This window comes from Triticum dicoccoides, chromosome 2A (genome assembly GCF_002162155.2).
Source record: "Triticum dicoccoides isolate Atlit2015 ecotype Zavitan chromosome 2A, WEW_v2.0, whole genome shotgun sequence".
NCBI lineage: Eukaryota > Viridiplantae > Streptophyta > Magnoliopsida > Poales > Poaceae > Triticum > Triticum dicoccoides.
The window spans coordinates 298,315,757-298,322,687 of NC_041382.1; the positions used below are offsets into that span (position 1 = coordinate 298,315,757).

Genomic DNA, 6,931 nt, shown 5'->3' on the forward strand with positions numbered 1-6,931 from the left:
ATTTGGTGGAGACGACTTTGATGATCCGACTACAAACGTGCACAACGTTGAACCTTAGCAATCGCTAAACCAAGTCCGAGAGGTTATTGACCAGGACGGAGCACGATCAACCTGACCACAAAGGCCTATTCCTGCATGCAATCGAAGAACAAGCAAGAATATGATAAAGCAATCTGAATATTGTGAATATATATGAAGTGTTGATAAAAGTGGGGTTTCATAAGCGGTCTTGGTCTGGTCGTTGGACACAAACGAAGTACACGAAGTTGCGGCGATGGCTAACTTTTAACTCAGTAAAACCCAAGTCTAAACGATGCCTTAAGGGCTGTATTTATAGGGGAAAGAGAGGGGATTTTATCCACCCTTGGCAAGGTGGGACTAAAACACCTCCTAATTCGTTTCCCCATACAATACTGATTCTAAAAATAGATTACATGGGCTTGGCCCAAAATAAGGTGGCGCAACACCAATAATAAGCTATGGACAAAATTTATGAAAGGCCATCTTGTATATTTTGTCCATCGTCTAGTATGTCATCATGGTGGCTTCAAAGTCTGAAAATATCCACTAGAACTTCTATTCTTGTTCTCTTCGCACACACCTTCACCTTCGTGCTTGATCATGCTCCAATGTTCATCCTTCATCTTCGTGCTGGCAACACAAATGTATGTATGTCAGGCAGCATCATATTCTCATGAACACTAGAAACATTACCAAGAAACGAAAGTACCTGATAATTTAACTGGTCTATGTGAGCTCTAGCAATTGTTCCAAGAGGTAAAACAGCAGGGGATATGTGTGTAACTATGGTAGCCATGTCCTCATCATCCTCCCCTTCTTGAAAAAAGCTGTCCTCGGCGCTGGTTAATCCGAAATGTGGCTAACAAAAGAGACAAAGTGTACACATTGTATATGTATATGTCATCAATTTTTACTGATCTCAATTGTGGCACATGTGACATAATTATACAAGAGCACCTTTGAAAAATCATAAAATATGAAGCCAATATATTATCACAACAAGTCAAAGGCATGAAATATTGCAACTTAGTTTGCCCATATAAGTGACGCTCTTATTCATATCAAAGGATTGACAATGCTTATCATTAAACCATCCCAACATTGATGAACCACCACCAAGATTAGAGGTCATATCAAAATGATTAAACATTGGTACAATTATTTTCAAACGTATTTGATCCCAATCTGATTTATTCCCTGATTCACATGATCCTTTTGCATCAATAGTTAATTCAATTCATTCACTCAAAATTGTTTGATCACATGGCAAAGTAAAATCATCAACATAGTCCTCTAAAATAACTCGTGTGATCAAAGTAATGGGTAGCTCATCGCATGGTTCATTTAAATTGACAAGGCATTCATCATACTCATGGAGGTGGAAAATCGGTCTCTTTGTCATTACCTCTTATGATCAACTTGGATGATGCAAGTACTCTCGAAGGTGATGTGTCACATATTGGAGGTGATGTAGTCCTCACAACAACGGATGTGGTTGTCATAGTACACCTAGTAGTTGAAGGAACAACATTGTGCTTATGGACAACACGCCATATTATTTTCTGTTCAGCTTTGCAAGCAAGGCAAAACAGAAGATCCATAGGATAAGACCCGCCATGAATTAATACCTCCTGAATATCACGGATTAATCCTCCCCAAAATCTATCCATCAAATTTTCTTTACTTTCTTCTAAAGAGAAATGCAACAATATAGTTTGTAAATCATTTCGTTACGGTGTCACTACCTTGTTTTAGATGTTGCAAATTTTTAATCGTGTCACGAGTATAATAAGAGGGGCCGAATGTATGTCTCATGGCAAGTTTCAAATCATCCCAAGTAGTAGGTATATAATCAGGGTGTAACCGACAATATTCGCGCCACCAAACTGAAGCATAACCAATCAATGAACCAACCACGGCCTTAGCTTTTTTACGTTCAGTAAAACTATGGGAAGCGAATATATTATTTATGTCGAACTCCCATTCAATATATAAAGCAGGTCTAAAACGACCACTAAATGGTGGTATGAAAACAACAACCTGATTGTGCGCATTCTGATGTGTTTGCACCGCTTGTGACGGTGGTTCTATTTTGGAAGGTGGTGGCACGTCTCCCACGACTGACGAAGCCCACGAATTGACTCTGGATCTTGTCATGATTAGCAGAAACAAGAAACAAAATCCAAAAAGAATGTTCTGATGAACTACTAGGATGTGGTGGTAAAACGCTCATAGTATAGCAAATATCAAAGTCTTACCAGTTCTTACCATGCAGCAGGAGGTGGTCGGCAACCAGTAGTGTCAAATAACTCCAAAAGTTGGTAAAACGATTGCTAGGTGACGTATGTATACACAGTGTAAAAATATGTGGAGCTGGGTTGGCTTTATATATGGAAAAAATGCTACAACCACGTTAATTAATGCAAGCTGAAAATTCATTCAAAGTGGTCGAATGCTGGACTCAGGCTAAAGTGTACTAGAGACACGAGCCTAAGACACAGGGGGATTCATGTAACAACCTTGCGGACGTATGTGGATGCACAAGAAGGATGCAGTAAAAATGGGTGTACTGAATAGGTTGAGTGGAAACAGCAATGATAAAGACAAACAGTAGATAAGGTGTACTCTCTTTTTGTTCCTTGCTATCCTGTAGACCTATGTGTTGTGCTGCAGACAACCACCCTTTTTGTTATTATAATCCAAACGTGCCTACTACTCCCAATGCTTGCACGTGAACCTTTTTTCCCTTTCTCTCTCTCCAAAAAAAACTGCATGGGTTGTTATTTTTTTCTTAGGAAACACAACCGAATTGACCAACTGACTTTTTATCTCCAACGTGAGGACCTAGGAAAAACCCACGCCCACTTTCCCTTGTTCCAATCTCCTTCCTTATTCTCCCTCTACTCTTTCTTGTAATTCTTCCTCTCTTTTTTTGGGCGGATTGGATTTGCCTTTTTTTTCTGTGGATACCTTCCAAACTTCAAAATAGATCTGCACTCTTTTAACCAATCCAAACCTGCCAAACCAATCATGTCTTTTCTTTTTTATTTTATTTCTTTCCTAACTGAACTCTCTCTCTCCCACCCGTACTCAACTATTTTTTTTCAATACTAGTAAGTATGCATGTGCAACACACGTATAATCATAGAAAAACAATTCTCAGTCATCCTAATTAAGCCATAATTATGTCAATAAAATGAATGTAGCTCAAATCTTAATTTAAACTAAATATAGCATTGGAGATATAGTTCTTTTCAAACATGCACACACAATGGACTTCTAAACCCTGAACATATAGAAAATGCGTAGTCAATTTCGTCCCGCAGGGCATATTTGACCCATTCTCATAACTCCATTCTTTGTAAAAGCGATAAACCATGTGTATTTAAGTTTCGTATATAATCATTATTCTTCTTATATCTTAAGCCTAATCATATCTTATTTAATGTTATGCACCTTCAGTGTAAAACACTAAATTAGACATCCGTCAAAGCATCAATAAATGAGAAGCACATTTAACCTTGGAAAGATGCATCACCATGTATCACGAGCTATACTCCCTCCATTCCTTTTTAGTCCGCATATAAGGTTTGGCCAAAGTCAAGCTTTGTAGACTTTGACTGACTTTATATTAAAAAATATAAACATTCACAATATGAAATCAATATTATCAGATGCATCATTAAACATATTTTCATATTATATAGTTTTAGTATTGTAGATGTTTATATTTTTTTATATAAATTTGGTCAAACTTTGTGTAATTTGAATTTGACCAAATCTAATATGCGGAGTAAAAAGAAACGGAGGGTACATACAACTTGTGCTACAATGACTTTGTGTAAAAAATAACCACAACAATCGTGAGGCTCCCCATGCGCTACAATCCACGAGACACCTCAAGTCCTTATTAGGTAGAAAATGTACATTAACAAAATGAAAATGAAAATAGAAGAACCGGAACTAGCCTTCAACAAGGCGAGACCTTGTACCTGGTGCACAAACAGGACAGGCAAATCTGAAAGAAAAATTTTCTAACACGCTAGACCGTAAGAAACAAGAGATAAATATGGAAGTAGCCTCAAACATTTTTATCCATCGGAAATGGAATAGAATATTAAATCCAACAGCAGAAAAAATGTTCTGAAATACTTATTATAGCATTTATATAGAATAAATTAATTTCATTCTTGCAGCGGTGCACACTGCAATAGAGGCTACAAAAAAGAAATATCCAGGGAACACTGAGATAAGATTAACCTGTGCAACATAGTATATGCCTAATTTGACTTCTATTTATATGTGGCTTGTCAATGAAATATCATTTGGGATAATATATTATGCCGGTACATGATTCCCCTGCAACCGCACAACAACAACATAGGTTTATTATCCTGGGTAAAAAAGTCGCACCAGGATCAAGTATGCATCAAGTTTAGTCACATATCCAAAGAACTGGTTCTATACAAATAAAATATATAAAAAAGATATGCTCTCCAAATGACATGTACTTGATTCTAAAAAGGGAATCAAATATTTAGAACATAAGGTATGTATTTTCTTCTAGCTCCACACCATTACTTTCGACTTAAAAAGAATCATACCAATTGCCTATATATAGTATGACATAAATCTGTCCTAAATGATACCATGATTCCAGCAAATGCATAATGAACCCGTTAACTAACATTTTAATATGGTTTGAAAATTGTGCAATTGAATAAGGATAAGTTAGTCTTAAAGCCCATAAAAATCTAAAGTGAATTAACCTGCAAGATAGGTTTGGCCATCGCACTGTAGGTGATCCCCCTGACTCAAGCATGATGGATTGGTGCAGACTCGAGCATGGTGGATTGGTGCAGACTCGCCCTTGAGCCAGAAAAAATGGCATTCAGTTTCAGAAAGGACATAGATGATTAATGGAGGATCAAATACTCACCTCAATGCTTTTTTGGCATGACCGACATGGAAGGAAAAGAGCATTGCTATCGAGGATCAAATATTAGCAATGTAAGCCGCAAATTCCAGGAAGAGAAAAAGAATTCAGTGACCCCCATGGAATATATAGTAATTCTCAGAGATAGTGAGTTGGAATTTCTACAACCTACCAAATTTAACTATTTAAGCATGAGGTCACAATCAAGAAATATGATGCTAGTCAACAAAAAAGATTAAATTCAAAATTGTGAGACTATAGTGCAAAAAATAATAAACTGTACATGACAACTGTCAAAGCAACATCCGAATGACTTGAAAGAGAACTCGATATGTTGAAATCATGTGTGGACACCAATAACTTGAAAGGTTAAAATCATGAAATTGAACCATATATTCAGAATCCGAGACATAGTAAATAAACTGCACTTGATAGTACAGACCTCACATTAAAAGATGGGTGTTGATCTGCAGAGTATGTTTACATTCAGTACAAAGGCTCATTGCTTTGTTTTGTCTGCAACTCTGTTAGCAAGTGTAGACCCAAGACAAAGTGTTACAGAAATAATCTCTCGTGTTATATCAGTGCCATCTCTAATCAAAGCAATCACACCTGCAAGAACTTTAGTAGTCAGCATGTTTGTTTGTGGTCACACTAAATATACCAAAACAGTAGGCATAAAAATCTCCTTTGAAAGGATAATTTACTCACTTCGATAGCTATCATCCTTAATCACAAATGAAGTCCAACTGCTGCTACCCGGAAGATTGCTTTCCCATACACAAAGTACGGATGCGGACGAAGAAAGCTCCCGGTGCCAGATCTTGAGGTCCCTTACGCCAGGAAAGAGAAGAGCAGGCAGTCGTCACAACGCCACCATATCCTTTTTCTATCTAAGATCTCTGAAGCTACGGGGAGGAGTGGGATATAGGCCTGCAAAAGTTTCCTAGTGTCAGATGGGATCAAGAAGGGAGATGATGGGGAGCACGGTTGGAGGAGATGGCCACCAGGATGGGCATGCAGTCGGAGGAGATAACCTGCACTGGCGTCGATGAGGCGGAGCAAAGAACGGAGGCGATGCCGGGATGCGCTGGCTCGATGCGCCTGGTGCATCGTCCCTCCCGCAAAGGCCGCTTGGAGATGTGCCCTCTTGGGGCAGGACGGAGCAGCAGCGTCACATGGGTAGCAGGGGCGGGCGGTGTCGCGAGGTGGATGGTTCAGGGGACGTGGCGGCGCAAGCGCCGGGGCAGTGCAGATGTCGGCGTGGCCGCACGGGTGCCGGGGCAAGCTCTATCTCCTGGATATCACACGACCAATGTCACGCTGTGAGGGGCAACAATCGGCGATGGCGATCGTGCACAGAGGTGACCGAGTGGTGCAGTGCGGCGAGGTCGTCGTGCACGGAGGAGACGTTGTTGGTGGGCGGTGTCTGACACACGAGGTCGACGCCATGACAGATGGTGAGGTCAAGGTCCAGCGCATGGAATTTCCTTAGCCTGCTATCAGACATCCGTGATTGTAGGGAGCGGTTGTTCGAGTACTACTCCCTGGTGAAGCACGGTCAGTCAAAAAAAATTGCTAAGTGCACACCATAAAGGGATTAGATTAATGATGGCTGTGAGGTCGAGAATTGTGGGCCTAATCGTGTGGTGCTGATTGGTTTGTGCGATGTTGTGGGACTAATTGCGGGGTGCGCCTAAGAAAATTCTTGTTTGATTGTTTAATAGTAGTGGAGAAAGAAAAAGTGCCCAGATCTGATCCGACTTGCCTTTTTTCTCCGAGAAGGCTGCTCTTTTTCTCCTTTATTTTTTCCAAGGAAATTCCAAAACATGAAAACCACCAACCGAATCAGCCAACTATAGTACTACTTCCTATTTTGTTTCCTTTCCTTCCCTTATTTTTTGGACGCCGATATCCAGCACACGTGTGGCATCTAGGGGGGGTGTGCCGCACACCCCGTGTGGTATCGACACA

The 6,931-nt window shown here is 39.9% G+C and overlaps 2 long non-coding RNA genes across 2 annotated transcripts; both read right to left on the bottom strand.

Annotated features, from left to right (window-relative positions):
• Window positions 1–3,791: 3,791 nt before the first annotated feature.
• On the bottom strand, window positions 3,792–5,130 carry LOC119359340. The gene is made up of 3 exons (XR_005172477.1): window positions 4,961–5,130; window positions 4,791–4,890; window positions 3,792–4,380 (listed from the first exon to the last, which is right to left on the bottom strand). It is a non-coding gene; the product is annotated as an uncharacterized LOC119359340 (long non-coding RNA).
• Window positions 5,131–5,405: 275 nt separating this feature from the next.
• On the bottom strand, window positions 5,406–6,441 carry LOC119359341. Its single transcript, XR_005172478.1, has 3 exons — window positions 5,995–6,441; window positions 5,669–5,890; window positions 5,406–5,569 (listed from the first exon to the last, which is right to left on the bottom strand). It is a non-coding gene; the product is annotated as an uncharacterized LOC119359341 (long non-coding RNA).
• Window positions 6,442–6,931: the final 490 nt, after the last annotated feature.